At 24.3% G+C, this 18590-nt stretch overlaps 1 long non-coding RNA gene across 1 annotated transcript in view; it reads right to left on the bottom strand.

Moving 5' to 3' along the window:
* LOC145945711 (uncharacterized) overlaps positions 1-18590 on the bottom strand; it is a 100301-nt gene that overhangs the window by 49443 nt on the left and 32268 nt on the right. The window lies entirely within an intron of this gene.

Below are 18590 nucleotides of genomic sequence, written 5' to 3'. Positions count from 1 at the left end.
ATGACATTTATATTTATGAAAGTAATTTACCTTAAATACAGATCGAACATAAGTTAATATTTTATACAAATGAGAGATATTTAGATTTTCTTGCAATTTTATTTAAACTTTTTTTTATTAATTATAAAAAAAGTATGCTCTGTAAAAATTATGTAATATAAGGAATGACTGATATTTTAGTTAGGCGTTGCAATTATTTAAATACAAACTAATATTTTACTTTTTCATATCTATATATATAAATGTACTATATAAGAATCGAAATCTTTATTCTTCAAATTTGTATGTAACTATGTTCTCCAATTAAAAAATTATTAACCATACTTGGCAAAATTTAATTTATATATTTATTTAAATTTATATTTCAACTGACACTGTTTCTGCAATTTAAATATAGCACGTATCTGTTGGCAGAATTTTTATATTTACTATATATGTATATATATAATTTTGAAACAGAGATTTATTCATTCTATTACAGGTTTACTGATACTTATGAAAACTGGATTTCGATAAAATTGGTTGGTTTTCTTTGATATGTCGTATCTTGTGACCTGCTGAACAAAAGGTGTAATAGCTCAAAGCTAAATAATGGACAGTTACTGAGTTATTATATATTAAATTTATTATTATTAAAATAAAAAACGAATGTTTTCAATATTTTCTGAAACAGTTTAAAAGCTTGAGAATATGTTGAGAAGCAATATGTTGATCGTAAAATTAGCTACTTAATATCGTAAATATATATTAGAATTTTGTGAATACTGTGTGTGTAAGATATTCTGACAATTAAAACGAAATGAAAAAATAACATATTATAATTTTTGTAATCGAGCAATATATAATATTAGCGTTTTTTTAGAGTGCAAACCGTATTTTTTCATTCGTTAAAGAATTCTAATTATTAATGACATTAATTAATTTTTTTCTCAATTTTAACTTAGCCGGTATAAAATTGTAACTTAAAAATTTTTACATATATTTTCAAAATATCACAATTTTTGAAAGTAAATCAAAGTTTATTCTATTTGAATTTTATAAGTTTAACCACATTCTTTCGCGTTTTAATCAATTGAAGTGTTGATTAATTTTCTTGTAATTATTTTATTACTGCTTTGTTGAAAGTACAATGATTTTTACTTTTTCTTAGATGCTCTTCGGATTGTGATAGAGAAATCTTGATTTAAAATTAATGGTTTAATATATCTAATACTCTTTAAAATTAATTAATGACGATAAACATTCTCGCATTTAATTGATACTGTTTTTATTCCATTTTTCTCTATGTCTTCTCACATTTTTAGACAAATTCTATTGAAGCCATTTCTAAATTACATAAGGCTTTTGTTTGTAACAATTTTTGACCACCACTCTTCAATAAATAACCATAAGATTTTTTGTGACCCCTTTTCTCTCCCATATTTTTTACGTATTATTTTACAATACTATACTAATAAGATCTCTTTAATACTGTAACCTTTTTCTAGACATACAGAATTGGATAAACGTGTGTTAACGAAATTCGAATACACTTATTGTATATCAGAGTAAAATATAAATAATATTTTATAATTTATTATAATTATTTGTTGAAAAAATAAAAATTTTTTTTCTTACAATTTAGTTACTATAGTGTGATCGAAAAATACGACAAATAACAGCGAAATTGGAATAAAATAGCTATCTTAAATCGTACGAGAATAGTTGTCTCTGTATTAACAATTTCTGTGTACTATATTCTGCTATAATTAATACTATTATAATTATTTTCTAATAATCCTACATATGTATATATGTCCATCTACACGCATTTGAAATATGAATTTGAAAACTGTATGTCGTGTATGTTTCATGCTTTCTTCATATATGTATTGATGAAATAAAAGTCAATGTTAAATGAATATAACTTAGGACAGTATTTTAAACTTTTTCCGAAATCTTTGGCTCGTTTTGGAAGTTTCGAAAGTTGTTTCTGCTCACATTAATAAAACTATGCATCACTGAAACATATAAGTTAATAAATGAGATATAAATACAATATTTGATTATTATATAACATTATGAAAATATAAGATTATTTTTGTGTCGCCAGTGAGGAATAAAATTAAGCAATTATTGTAAACGACCCAATTGGCTTAATTGATCTTTATTAATTCGATATCATATATTTAAAAAAAATATATAGAATTATTTATTACTATTGTGTGTGTGTGTGTGTGTGTGTGTGTGTATTAATATATATACTATATATATTTGTCGATACATTTGTGCTCGAAGGCTTAACGTTAGGTGACTATCACACATATATAAATTACCGAAAAGAACATCAATTAATTTGATGCATATTTGATATTTATAAAATTATGGTGTAACAATTTCACGCGTGAATTTCAACACACAATAAAATATTTTTATATTTAAAATCTACATTTAAATGAATTATTTGATCAAAAAGTTAACGTATTATTATTGAATAGGAACCGAGCGCCGATGCAATGCCAAATACGCGGAAGAAGTAATACATTTTTTTATAATAATAGAAAAGATATATATCTGTGTCATTTAGCGCGACATTTACTCTTTTGGTTAAACTTATTTATTTTTCGAATATAATACTGGAAACCTTTTGAGTTTAGTCGATATCAGATATTGTTTGTACACAAGTAAAGACATCCGTTACATCCAATTCTCTCGCTGCGAAAAAAAGTTTAATTAAACATATTTGCGTTTTATTATAGTTTATTTTGTAAGTACATTATTCTAATTTTATTCCTTTTTTAAATTTTGTAAAGAACATTTTACTATAGCATTCAAATAATGCAAAATACAGTGTAATTCATTATTATTTAAGAGATAATTTTCATTATTATTGACTTTAATATTTAAATATAATTTTTATAAAAACTTTTATATATTGTATATATGTATGTATGTATACATGTGTAATAGAAACACAGTAGCTTAAAACTTAGAAGATAAAAATCGCAAATATAATTTCGCAATCTTGCGTTGATGCAATATTTGAGTACACACATTCAAGTATTTATTTTTCTGTTTTTTTATTTTCTTTTGTAGGTTAAACTGCGTACAAAAATAATAGAAATAACGAAAGTTATAGAAATGGATAGATACAACAAATGTATAATGAGAGCAGACATTGCGATACATCTCGACTTAAGTGATGCACTCGAATCAGCTGCAAAAGAAGTTTTAAACAATGAGTTATCTGAAGAGGAAGCAGCAAGAAAACATAAAGTCAATTGCTTATATTTACGTGAGAAAGTAATGAATATGAAAAATAAAAACGAGTTTTATGAAGAAAAACCAAAAATCGAGGCAGCAGTAAGAAAAGTTTTAGGAGAACGTCTCTCAAACATCAGCGCCGCTGCTAAAGATTATGGAATTTCACGACAAAAGTTATCGAGGGAAACAGGGAAAGCCCGTGTTATAGGGCTTAAAGATTACAAATATGACAGAAAAATAAATTATTCAAACAGTTCACTTACCGCATTGACATACTTGGATGAGAAATCTCTTTTGAATGAATTGATAAAATGGTGTACCAATGAATTAGGGAAAGTTTGTACTTGCCAAATTTGTGCATTAGAAAAACTATCAAAATTTGCTTACGAGTATGTTAAAAGTAACAAATTACCACTTCTAGAGTACTGGAAAAGTTTTGAACGTGCAGATAATAAATGGTTGAAAGAATTCGAAATGAGATACACCGATGATTTGTATATCTGGTGCGAGCCTCGTTGTTGGATGGATAAAGAGTTCTAGGTTAGTAGTTTTGAGATTTTGTAGCGATCAAATATTAATTTGCTTCAGTTTTGTATCGTTAAATAAATGACAATGTAAAATAACAGAATGTATAAAAGATATCTTTAATTCAATGATTTTAGAAACATCTTTAGAAAAGTAGATAATTCTTAATCAATAATTGAAATTTGACAGACAATGTGTATATACATATATATATATATATATATATTTGTTTATAAAAGATTCCTACATTATAAATATTGTAAAATTCTGTGTCTATATATACGATCGAAATAATTATAACACGACAACGTTTTAAGGCTATTTTGACGAAAATCTCTCTGATTAATTTTTAAAAGAAATTAAAGAAATCTTTTTTAAACTATTATAAAAAATAAAAATTATTCTTTCTTTATTATTAAATTTATAATTTTAACGACGCATTTTTGTTTCCGTGAAATTAATCGTACATTAGATTAACTATAATAAAGATGATGTACATAAAATAACGTAATAAATTTTGTAAACATTTTTCTAAAATATACACATGAACACACACATAGCCACTCGTCAGCGATATATAAAATTTTAAAGACTGTTTATACAATACTAAATGTCAGATTTATTTCATTTATAGATAAAAAGTAGAATACTAAATTTTCGTTGATATTATAATTTTTGTATGTTCTAACACGTATAGCAAAAAAAATAATTTTATTATTATTTTTTATTAATACAATTTAATTTTCGTATCTGTATATTAATAAATTAATTTTCATATTTAATTTGTTAATATAAATACAAAATTAAAGCATGCCGAGAATTAAATTATTGTTGTTAAATATTATTGCTATTATGGGTTTCGCTGTTAGGATCGAATAAGTAAATTTGAAATAATCTGATTCACTTTATATTACTCTAATAATCTTCTTTAAAAATTACTGTAACTTTGACATTTTATAATATAAAAATTTAATTTCTAAAAGTTTTAAAAAATATATTATATAATATCGCTGAGATTTTGAGACACATGTATATAATAAGTTTTAAAAGTAATGTCGCAAACTGATTGTTACATATATACTTATTTTATTATTTACAATTATATGTATATATTTTTTAATAGATATAGAAATTTTTTGTGATTTTGACGATAATTTTATTCTTCAATAACATCAATCGAAAGAAATGAACATTTGATATATACTATATGATATTTTGTTTTAATTTAGTTAAATAAAAATGTTTCTTTGATTTTATATAAAATGCGATGCGTTTAATTAGTTTGATAATGTAACAATCAAACACTTGACAACAACAAACTATTAACATCACTTGTACGAAGCTTTGGTTATGCATAGATAACTTAAACATACATAAGAAATACATGTGCTTTCTTTCGATTGATTTTGTTAGGACACAGTTTATAAAAGGACGAATTCGTTTCATTAAGTTAATTAAGATCGATGAAATAATTAGTTTATTAACTTGCAATAAATTAATGCATTAAATTGTTCTTTTCAAAATACTATTTGCATTTATTATCAATAATTTATCATAAATAGAGAATCGAACATATAAATCTATATTATACAAATATGGTTTATAATTTTTTTGCAATTTTATATAAATTTTTTTTTATATTTCTGACAAAAGTACACTTTGTAAAAATTATATAATATAAATAATGACTGAAATTTTATAACAAATCATTATTTTACTTTTTCATTTGTACTGTATAAGAATCAAAATTTCTATTCGTATGTAATTGTGTACTCAAATTCAAAAAATTATTAATAAAATTTAGCAAATTTTGATTTATATATTTTTTTAATTCACACATATCTCAACTGACTGTTTTTGCAATGGAATATAGCACGTTTCTATATACAGCATTTTTACATTTAATATATATACATATAATTTTCAAACAGAGGTTTGTTCATTCTATTACAAGTTTCCTTAACTGGAAACTGGATTTTGATAGAATTGGCTGGTTTTTTCATATGTCGTACCTGGAGAACGCACACACACACAATGTAATAGCTTCAAAGCTAAGTCTCATATAAGGCTTAGTCTTATATAAAACAATGAATTTTGAGTTTTACATCACTTCCCGTCCCGTTGCCTCTCGTTTCGTTAAGAGTATCGTAATCCCGACATAAATAATGGACAGTTACAAGTTACAATAAATTAAATTTATTATTAAAAATAAAAACGGATGTTTTTAATATTTTCTATAATAATTTAAAAACTTGAGAAAATTGAAAGCAGTATGCTGATCGTGAAACTACTTAATATCGTAAATATACAAAGTGAGAGAAAAGTATGGGATGAATAAAATATCTCGAAAACAAAAACTTTTTGGAAAAATTGTTTCAAATAACTTGTAGGGCTTTAAGTGGCGCATTAAGTAGTAATATTAGTGTGACTATAAATAGCATTGTTAAGGCCACGTAAAATTTATTTTGAAATTTTTTAATGGAAACCCCCATTTTTTATTACATATTTATGTAATTTATCTCTAGAGCTTTTCAATACATTATAAGAAGTTTTTTTCAGTTAAGTATATTTCGAATTATGAAACTTGAAAGCTACAATTAATTTGAAATAAAGTACAAAATATCTTGTACAATATTCAGTTCTTGTGATGTTATTTTAATACAATTATGCACAAAATAATCAGTCCAATCAACTGTAAAGAAAACGCATAATTGCTTTTAAGAAAAAATATGTTGCAAGTTGTAAACAAAATTTGAATACACTCATTGTATATCAAAGTAAAATAAAAATTATACTTTATACATATTTTATATAATTATTTAATTTTTAAAAATAAAAATTCATTTCCTTACAATTGAGTGACTAGAGCGATTAAACATACTACGAATAACAGGAAGCCTGCATGGAGTAAAACAGCCAGTCATTAATTGTAAGAACATAGTTTTCTTGCATTAACTATCTCTGTGTATTCCACTGTGCTATAATAAATACTACTTTATTTTTTCATAGTCCTACATATGTATCAATATATCCATCTACACGTATTTAAAATATAATTTTGAAAACTGTATGTTGTGTGTATGTCTTGCGCTTTTTCGATAAACATTTTTGATATATATAATAATATAAAAATCAATGCTTAAAGATAATAACTTAGGATAGTATTTTACACCATTCCCGAAAACTTTGCATTGTTTTGAATGTTTCCAAAGTGCTTTCTGCTCACATTAATAAAACTATGCATCATTGAAATGATTAATAAATGAAATTTAAATACCACAGAATTTAGTACTATATAATATTACACAACACTATCAAAATATTTATAAAAATATATTTATAAAATTATGTATAACTATTGTATAAATATATATATGCATTTGTCGATACATATGTGCTCGGAAGCTTAACGTTACGTACAATCACGTATGTATAAATCACTGACACAAACATCAGCTAATTTGATGCATTAGATATTTATAGAATTACTTGTAACAATTTTACGTGTAAATGTCAACAATAAAATTTTTTTATTTTTGAAATCTACTTTTAAATGATTTATTTGATCAAAATGTTAACGCATCATTACTAAATAAAAACTGAGCGCCGACGCAATGCTAAATAAGCGGAAGAAGGAATATTCTCCATTTTTTTTTAAATGGAAAAAGAAATATATGTGTCTTTTAACAACATTTATTCTATCAGTTAAACTTATTTACTTTCTGAATATAACTGGGAACCTTGAATTTAGACGATATCTGACATTGTTCTTCAGTAATCGTTTGTATATAATCAGAGTAAAACATTGTTACATCCATTCCGGTTGCAGTCAGAAAAAGTTTATTTAACTATTTTTGCGTTTTATTATAATTTATTTTGTAAGTACACTATTCTAATTCTCTTCCTTTGTTTAATTTTGTAAAGAAAATTTTACTATAGCATTTAAATAATGCATAATACAGAGTAATTTATTATTATTTCCGAGACAATTTTCAATATTATTGAACTTTTATATAAATACATATGATAACTTTTTTGATAAGACCTTTTATATATAAATACATACATACATACATACATATATATATATAATAGAAACACAATAGGTTAAAACACAGCAGGATTAAAATCGCAAAAATAATTTCGCAATCTTGCTATAATGCAACTTTCAAGTATTCATTTCTCTATTTCTTTTTTGCTTTCCTTCGTAGGTTATATTGCGTATACAATAATAACGGAAATAACGAAATTTATAGAAATGGATAGAAATACATTGAGAAGATCAATTAAGGAACACCTCGAATCAAGGGAGAGACTCATAAAAGCTGCAAAAGAAGTTTCAGAAAGAAACTTATCTGTAAAAATCGTAGCGAACAATCATGAAGTCAATTTCTTCGATTTATATACAAAAATAAACAATATACAATTTAAAAAAGAGTTTAATGAAAACAAACCAAAATACGAGCAAGCAGTAAGAGAAATTTTTAAAAAACGTTCCAAATACTGCGTCATTGTAAACAAATATGAAATTTCACTGACTACGCTTAAAAGTGAACTACAAAAAGCCCGTGCTATAGGGCTTGAAAAGTACGCATTTGATAGAAAAATAAATTTTTCACGAAACAGCATATTGACATACTTGGATGAGGAATCACTTTTGGATGGTTTGAAAAAGTGGAAGAACAATGCAAATTGTCCTTGTTCACTTTGCGCCTTGGAAGAACTATCAACACTTGCTTACGAGTTTGCTCAAAGGAATGGAAAGCCATGTCGACAATACTGGACTAAAAATAAGCAGGCGGATATTGACTGGTTGAAAGAATTTGAAATGAGGTACAGCGATGAAATTTATTTCGAGTTCGAACCTTATGTAATTTGTTTGTGTGAAATAGACGAGTACTAAATTACAACTTCTGTCGATGTTTAAGGAAACGCTTCTGCATTTCAAAGTTGGTCTAAGATTTTGCAGCGAACAAATTGATCTGCTTTCAACTTGTATCATATGATACAAGTTGTTAATCAAATGACTATATAAAGTTTCATAATGTAACAGATAATATCTGTAATTTGAATTCTATGGGTTTAAAAATATCTTTGAAATACAAAGTAATTCTTAATCAATAATCATATTGAAATTTAACAGGCAATATGTATATATATTTGTTTATATTAAATTCCTATCATAAATATAAACTTCTCTGTCTATACGATTGAAATGATTATAACACGACAAAAGTTTTAAGGCTACCTTGACGAAAATCTCTGATTAATTTTTTAAAAGAAATTTTTTAAAATTATTATAAAACAAAATTATTAGTTCTTTGTTATTAAATTTATAATTTTAACGACGGATTTTTATTCCGTGATATTAATCGTAGATTAAGTTAACTATAATAAGGATCATAAAATAACGTAATAAATTTTGCAAACATTTTTCTACACACACTGACATACACATAAACACACACACACACACACAGCGATCTTCAGCGAGATAGAAAATGTTAAAGATTGTTATTATTATTTATAAACTATCTAATGAACTTCCTACTAAACTGTCAAAATAATTATATGTATAAAATTTGTCATAGAGACATAACAAGATCAAGATATATAAAAATTAATTTATATTTTTTTAAATTATATAAATTAATTATTAATATTAGATTAAAAATATAATTTTTTAATAATAACAATAATTAAATTTAATGTTACTGACTTGTACATTTTTAGCAATAGTGTTATTTATGACATATATATAATATTTTTGACAGGTAGATTTACAGCGTTATAAAGTGAATTTCTCTTAACAATAATTTTATTATTTTTTTATTAATTCAGATTTTAATTTTTGTATCTGCATATTAATAAATTAATTTTCATATTTAATTTATTAATGCAGATGCAAAATTAAAGCTTGTCGAGATGAAATTGTTGTTGGAAAATATTTTTGCTATTTTTGGACGTTTCGCTATTATGATCGAATACTTTGAGATATCTGATTGATTCTACATTACTCTAATAATAATCTTCTTTAGAAATAATTGTGACTTTGATATTTTATAATATAAGAATTTAATTTCTAAAAAATCTAAAAGATATATTATATATCGCGGAGATTTTGAGACACCACACATGTATAATAAGTTTTAAAAGTAATGTTGCAAACTGAATATTACATATATTCTTTTTTTTTACTATTTACATTTATAATATATATATGTATATATATATTTTTTTTTTAAGATTGAAATTTTGTGTATGCGTGTATGTGTGTGATTTTTTGACAATAATTTTATTTTTTAACTTAACGTCAATCGAAAGAAATAATTTCTTATTTTATATAAAATGCGATACGATTAATTAGTTTGATTATGTAACAATCAAACATTTGACAACAATAATTAAATCATTAGCATCACTTGTACGAAGCTTCCAATGGTTATACATAACTGAAACACATATGAAAAAAGCATGTATTTTTTTCGATTGATTCTTCTAATCTACAGATTATATAAGAGAACGAACTAGTTTTATTAAGCTAATTGAGTTCGACGAATTTATTAGTTTATTAGCTTACACTAAATTAATGCATTAAATTGTTGTTCGAAGAATGATATTTATATTTATGATGAATAATTTATCTTAAATAGAGAATCGAGCATATAAATCAATATTATACATATATTGTTTATAATTTCTTACACTTTCATATAAATTTTTTTTATATTTGTAAGAAAAGTACGCCCTGTAAAAATTATATGATATAAAGAATGACAGATATTTTAATTACGCGTTGCAATTATTCAAATACAAACCATTATTTTACTTTATTATTTGTACTATATAAAAATCGAAATCTCTATTCTTTAAATTTGCATGTAACTATACTCAACCATGTACTCAACTTCAAAAATTATTAATAAAATTTGGCAAAATTTAATTTATATATTTCTTTAAATTCATATCTCAATTGACTGTTTCTGCAATCCGAATATAACACGTATCTATTTACAGAGTTTTTACGTTTATTATATATATAATTTTGAAACACAGAGGGTCATTCTTTTACAGGTTTACTATCCAATCCTTATGGAAACTGGATGTCGGTAGAATTGGCTAGTTTTTTTATATGTCGCAGCTTGCTGAACAAAAGCTTCATAAAGCTAAATAATGGACAGTTACTGATACAATATATTAAATTTATTATTATTAAAATAGAAACGGATGTTTTCAATATTTTCCAAAATAATTTAAAAACTTGAGAATATGTCGTGAAACACTTTGTTGGTCGTAAAACTGGCTACTTAATATCGTAAATATTAAGAGATTGCAAAAGTTCGTATAATTGTAAAACCATTTTTATTTATTAATAACAAATAAAATAACAATATTTTAATCAAAATATTGGTCGTTGCTATTGACAACTTTTTGCCACTTTTCGGGCAATAATTTAATTCCACGTCAATAAAACGACTCATTTTTTTTAAACAATCCATTGCTCGACCCATTTTTGCACTTCTTCAGCATTTTGAAATCGTGTATTGTATATTATATCGGATAGAGAAAAGGTATTGCATTTATCTAAATAGATGAAAATCAGTTGGGGCGATGTCTAAAGAGTATACGCGTAAGACTTCCCAATCCAATTCGAACAACTTTCTTTAGTTGCAACAGCAACATGCGGTCTGGCGTTATCGCGGAACAGGTTCCATTTTCAATCGCGTTAAATGTGAAGTTATATTCAGAATTATGATTTATCAGTCATCAATTCTGATTGAATATAGTTAACATTTGAAAACAAAAAAGCAACTTGAAAGAAAATAATTGCTAAGTTACTGCAACGTGCCATTCATTTGTAACCTTACGAACTTTTGCAAGCACCTAATATATAGTATTGTGAATACTATCAGATATTTTAATAATTAAAACGGAATAAAAAAATTACACATCATGATTTTAGTAACCGAACTATATACTATTAGCGGCTTTTTTTACAGTAAAAATCATATTCTTTCATTCGTTAAAGAGTTCTGATTATTAGTAGCATTAATTAATTCTTTTTTAATTTTAACTTCACCGGTATAAAGTTATAACTTTAATATGGTTATATATATTTACAGATTTTCAATCTTCGAAAGTAAATGAAAGTCTATTCTATTAAAATTATTCCTATAATTTAAACATATTCTTTCGCGTAAAAAGTTTTAATCAATTCAAGTGTTGATTAATTTCTTTCTAATTATTTTATTATCTCCTGGTTGAAGGTATAATGTCAGAATTTTAACTTTTTTTTCGAGATGCTTTCTAATATTGAAAGAAAAGTCTTCATTCAAAATTGTTGATTTACTATATGCAATACTCTTCAAAATTTATTAATGACGATAAACACTTTCGAGTCTTATTAAGTTCCGGCTTTTTATCACATTTTTCTATATATTTTCTCACATTTATGGAACCATTCCTATTGAAGCCATTTCTAAATTCCGTAAGGCTTTTGTTTGTAACAATTTTTGACCACCTTCCTCCATAAAGAACCATACGATTTTTTGTAATTTCTTCCTCCTCCCATGTATTTTACGTAATATTTTACAATACTACTAATGAGGTCTCTTTAAAAATTTAACCTATTTTTAGACATAAGAATTGTTTAAATATGCGTGATATGAAAATTGAATACACTTAATGTATATCAAAGTATATAAAAATGATACTTTATAATTTATATCATTATTTAATTTTGAAACATAAAAATTCTTATCTTTACAATCGAGTGACTATTGCGATAGAAAAATACGACGAATAGCGAGTTTGGGATAAAACCGTCAATCCTTAATCGTAATTAAAAGCATAGTTCTCTCGTATTACCTATCTCTGTATACTCCATTCTGCTATAATAAATATTATTATTATTTTTTAATAACCACACATATGTATATATGTCCATCTACACATATTTGAAATATGATTTTGAAAACTGTATGTCGTGTATGTCTTATGCTTTCTTGATATATATTGTTAAAATAAAAATTAATGCAAAAGACAATAACTTAGGATAGTATTTTACACTTTTCCCGAAAACTGTGCGACGTTTTAGATTTTTCGAAAATTGTTTCTGCACACATTAATAAAACTACGCATCACTAAAACATTAATAAATAAATGAAATATAAATACAACTAAATTTGGTACTAACATAACACTATCAAAATATTTATAAAAATATATTTATAAAATTATGTATCCATTATAATATATATGCGTTTTCAATACATATGTATGTGCTCGAAAACTTAACGTTACGTGATTATCACATATATATATATAAATAACTCACAAGAACATCAGCTAATTTGATATATTTATGTATTAGATATGTATAGAATTACGTGTAACAATTTTACGTGTAAATGTCAAACAATAAAACTTTTTCATTTTTAAAATTTACATTTAAATGAATTATTTGATCAAAAAATTAACGCATCATTATTGAATAAGAATTGAGCGATGAAGAGCCAAATAAACGGAAAAAAGAATACATTTCTTTAAAAAAAAAAAAAAAATATGTGTCGTTTAGCGACATTTACTTTTTTAGTTAAACTTATTTATTTTTCGAATATAATACTGGAAACCTTGAATTTAATCGATATTGTGCTTCAGTCATCGTTTGTATACAAGTAAAGACAAGACATCCGTTACATCTATTTCTCTCGCTGCGAGGAAAAGTTTATTTAAACATATTTGCGTGTCATTATAGTTTATTTTGTAAGTACACTATTCTATATTAATTCTCTTTCTTTTCTTAATTTTAAGAAAGTTTTACTGTAGCATTCAAATATATATAATGCAAAATACAGTGTAACTCATTATTATTTAAGAGATAATTTTTAATATTATTAAACTTTTATATAAATACATATTATAACTTTTATAGATAAGAGAACTTTGACATATAAAAAAACATACCACACACACACACACACACACACACATATATATATATAAAGTGGCCCACCGAAAACAAAACAGACATGTTTAGGGTGAAATTTTTAGGGTGAAATTAACCCCTTTTTTGGGGTTGAAGTTAGGTGAACGAAAATAGTCAATTAATATGTCCCCCTTGACAACAAAGTTGACCTATCCGAGCGTTTTTTGACCAAATAGTTAAATGCCAAAAATAATGTCTGTTACGTTTTCGGTGGGCCGGTCTGTATGTATATATTGAAACAATAGCTTAAAACGCAGTAGGTTTAAAATCGCAAAAATAATTTTGCAATCTTGCTATGATGCAACTTTAAAGTATTCATTTCTCTATTTCTTTTTTGCTTTCCTTCGTAGATTATACTGCGTATACAATAATAACAGAAATAACGAAATTTATAGAAATGGATAAAAATAGATTGAGAAGATCAATTAAGAAACATCTCGAATCAAGTGAGAAACTCATAGAAGCTGCAAAAGAAGTTTCAGAAAGAAATTTATCTGTACAAAAAGTAGCAACAGCTCATGGACTCGATTTCTTCGATTTATATACAAAAATAGACAATATAAAACATAGAAAAGAGTTTAATGAAAATAAAACAAAATACGAGAAAGCAGTTAGAGAAATTTTAAAAAAACGTTCCACATCCGGCGCATACTGCACCGCTGTAAACAAATATAAAATTTCACTGCATACGCTTAAAAGTGAACAACAAAAAGCCCGTGCTATAGGGCTTAAAAAGTACGCATTTGACAGATATGTAATTTGTTCATCATACTGCAAATTGACATACTTGAATGAGAAATCACTTTTGAATTATTTGAAAAAGTGGAAGAAAAATGCAGTTTGTCCTTGTTCACTTTGCGCCTTGGAAGAACTATCAACACGTGCTTACGAGTATGTTCAAAGTAATGGAAAGCCATGCCCACCGTACTGGACTATTCATAAGCAAGCGGATATTAACTGGTTAAAAGAATTTGAAATGAGGTACAGCGATGAAATTTATATCGAGTTCGAACCTTATCCAAATTGTTTATATGAAAAAGGTAAGTAGAAAATTACAACTTTTGTCGATGTTTAGAGAAACGCTTCTGAATTTCAAGGTTGTTCTAAGATTTTGCAGCGAGCAAATTGATCTGCTTTATACTTGTATCATTAATCAATTGACTATATAAAGTCTCAGAATGTAACAGATTATACCTTTAATTTGAATTCTATTGTTTTAAAATGCTTTTGGAAATATTTGTTTTTAATAAATTCCTACATTATAAATATTGTAAAATGTTTACACGATCGAAATATGATTATAACACGACGAAAGTTTTAAAGCTATCTTGACGAGAATCTCTGATTAATTTTTAAAAGAAATCTTACTTAAACTATTATAAAAAAAATTATTACTTCTTCAGTACTATATTTATAATTTCAACGACGGATTTTTATTTCCGTGAAATTAATGGTAGATTAGATTAACTATGATAAGAATCATGAACGTAAAATAACATAATAAATTTTGTAAACTTTTTTTACACACATTAACATACACATAAACACACACAAAGACATTCTTCAGCGATATATAAAATGTTAAAGACTGTTTATACATTACTAAATGTCAGACTTATTTCATTTATGAATAAAAAATAGGATACTAAATTTTCGTTGATATTATACTTTTTGTATGTTCTAACACGTATAGCATAAAAAATGTTTTTATTTTTAAATAAAAACATTTATTTTTAATATTAATTAATTTTTGTATTCACACCGTTAAATCGTCTAGAAGAATGTGTTAATAATAATATAACAATATAATAATAATAATATAATATATTATTATATTATATATATACATATATGTATATATACATATAATATTATATATTATATAATTATTATTTTAATTTAATATTATAATATATTCTATCAGATATTAAGAAACATTAAAATTTTTAGAACGTTACAACTGAAACTGTCAAAATAATTATATGTATAAAAATAAGTATAAAATATGTATAAAATTTGTCATAGAAGAATAATAAGATCAAGATATAAAAATGTTTATAACAAATTAATTTATTTTTTTTAAATTGTATAAATTAGTTTTATTAATGAAGATTAAATATAATTTCTTAATAATAAGAATAATTAAATTTAATGTTACTAATTTGTACATTTTTATAAATAGTGTTATTTATGACATATATATATATATACCTATATAATATTTTTGACAGATAAATGTTTATAGCGTTATAAAGTAAATTTCTTTTAACAATAATTTTATTATCATTTTTTTATTAATACAGGATAATTTTCATATCTGCATATTAATAAATTAAATTTCACATTTAATTCGTTAATGTAGATAAATGCAAAATTATAGCATATCGAGAATGAAATTATTGTTCGAAAAATATTTTTACTATTATGGGACGTTTTGCTGTTATGATCGAATACGTAAAATTGAAATAATCTGATACACTCTATATTACTCTAATAATTTTCTTTAAAAATTACTGTGACTGACATTTTATAATATAAGAATTTAATTTCTAAACAATCTAATAAATATATTATATATCGCGAAAATTTTGAGACACCACACATGTATATAATAAGTTTAGAATTAAGTCGCAAACTTAATATTACATATAAACTTTTTTAAGTTATAATATGTATTTATTTTTATACAGATATAAAAATTTTTTGTGATTTTGACGATAATTTTCATCTTTAATAACGTCAATCGAAAGAAATGACCGTTTAGTATATACTATATATGATATTCTGTTTTAATTTAGTTATATAAGAATGTTTCTTTGATTTGATGAAATGTGATATATTTAATTAGTTCGATTATGTGACAACCAAACATTTGACAACAATAAATAAATCATTAACATCACGTGTACGAAGCTTTCAATGGTTATACATAGATAACTGAAACATATATGAAAAAAATATGTGCTTTCTTTCGACTGATCTTTTTAATATACAAATTATATGACAAGACGAGCTCGTTTTAAGCAAATTAAGTTCGACAAAATGATTATTAACTTGCAATATAAATTAATGCATTAAATTGTTTTTCTAAAATGGATGTTTATATTTACGAGGGATAATAATTTATCATAAATAGAGCATTGAACATATAAATCAATATTGTATAAATATTGTTTATAATTTCTTGCAATATCATATAAATCGTTTTTTTATATTTGTAAGAAATATACGCTTTGTAAAAATTATGTAATATGAATAATGACTGAGATTTTAATACAAATCATTATATTACTTTTTCATTTGTACCGTATAAAAATCGTAATCTCTATTCTTCAAATTTGTATGTAACTGTGAACTCAGATTCAAGAAATTATTAATAAAATTTAGCAAAATTTAATTTATATATTTTTTTAATTTGCACATATCTCAACTGACTGTTTCTGCAATCCAAATATAATGCGTATTTATTTATAGAATTTTCACATTTACTTTATATAATTTTGAAAAAGAGGTTTGTTCATTCTATTACAGGTTTACTATCCAATCCTTATAAAAATTGGATTTCGTTAAAATTTGTTGGTTTTTTTCATATTTCGTAACTTGTGACTTGCTGAACAAAAGATGTAATAACTACAAAGCTAAATAATGGACAGTTACTGAATTACAATATATTAAATTTATTATTATTAAATTAAAACGGATGTTTTCAATATATTCTAAAATAATTTAAAAGCTTCGGAATATGTTGAGAAGCAATATGTTGATCGTAAAACTGGCTACTTACAATTAGTATCGTAAATATATAATATTGTGAATATTATACAATATTTTAATAATTAAAACAATAAAATATAACACATCATGATTTTCGTAATCAAAATATATATTATTAGTTCTTTTACAGTACAAATCGTATTCTTTCATTCGTTAAAGAGTTCTAATCATTAGTAGCATTACTTAATTTTTTTTTAATGTTAACTTTGTCGGTATAAAATTGTAACTTCAGAATTTTTACATATATATTCAGAATTTCGATTTTCGAAAGTAAATGGAAGTCTATTCTATTAGAATTTTCCTATAATTTAAACAAATTCTTTCGCGTTATAAAAAGTTTTAATTAATTCAAGTGTTGATTAATTTCTTTCTAATTATTTTATTATCTCCTGGTTGAAAGTATAATGTCAGAATTTTAACTTTTTTTTTAGATGCTTTCTAATATTGAAAGAAAAGTCTTTATTTAAAATTGTTGATTTACTATATCCAATACTCTTTAAAATTTATTAATTACGATAAACACTTTCGAGATTTATTAGGATCCAGTTTTTTATCTCATTTTTCTGTTTTCTCACATTAATGGAGCCATTCTTATTAAAGCTATTTTTAAATTACGTAAAGCTTTTGTTTCTAACAATTTTCGACCATCCCTCACCACCCACATAAATGATCGTAAGATTTTTTGTGATCCCTCCTTCCTTTTATGTATTTTACGTAATATTTTACAGAACTATTAATAAGGTGTCTCTAGTTTTTTAACCTATTAACATAGAGATAAATAATTGTTTAAACGTGCGTGATACAAAATTTGAATACATTTATTTTACATCAAAGTAAAATAAAAATGATACTTTATAATTTATAAATTTATTCAATTTTGAAAAGTAAAAATTCTTTTCTTTACAATCGAGTGACTAATGCGGTCGAAAAATACAAAATACTACGAATAACAGCGAGCTTGGAATAAAACAGCCTATCATGAATAGTAAGAGCATAGTTCTATCGTATTAATTATATTTGGCTACTATATTCTGCTATAATATATACTTTTATTATTATT

Source organism: Prenolepis imparis, unplaced genomic scaffold (genome assembly GCF_030444845.1).
Source record: "Prenolepis imparis isolate NDT839.2.m4 unplaced genomic scaffold, iyPreImpa1.0 SCAF_14, whole genome shotgun sequence".
In the NCBI taxonomy this organism is placed as follows: Eukaryota; Metazoa; Arthropoda; class Insecta; order Hymenoptera; family Formicidae; genus Prenolepis; species Prenolepis imparis.
Note: the sequence above shows the minus strand (reverse complement) of the source record. Positions and strands in the feature narration are given on the sequence as shown.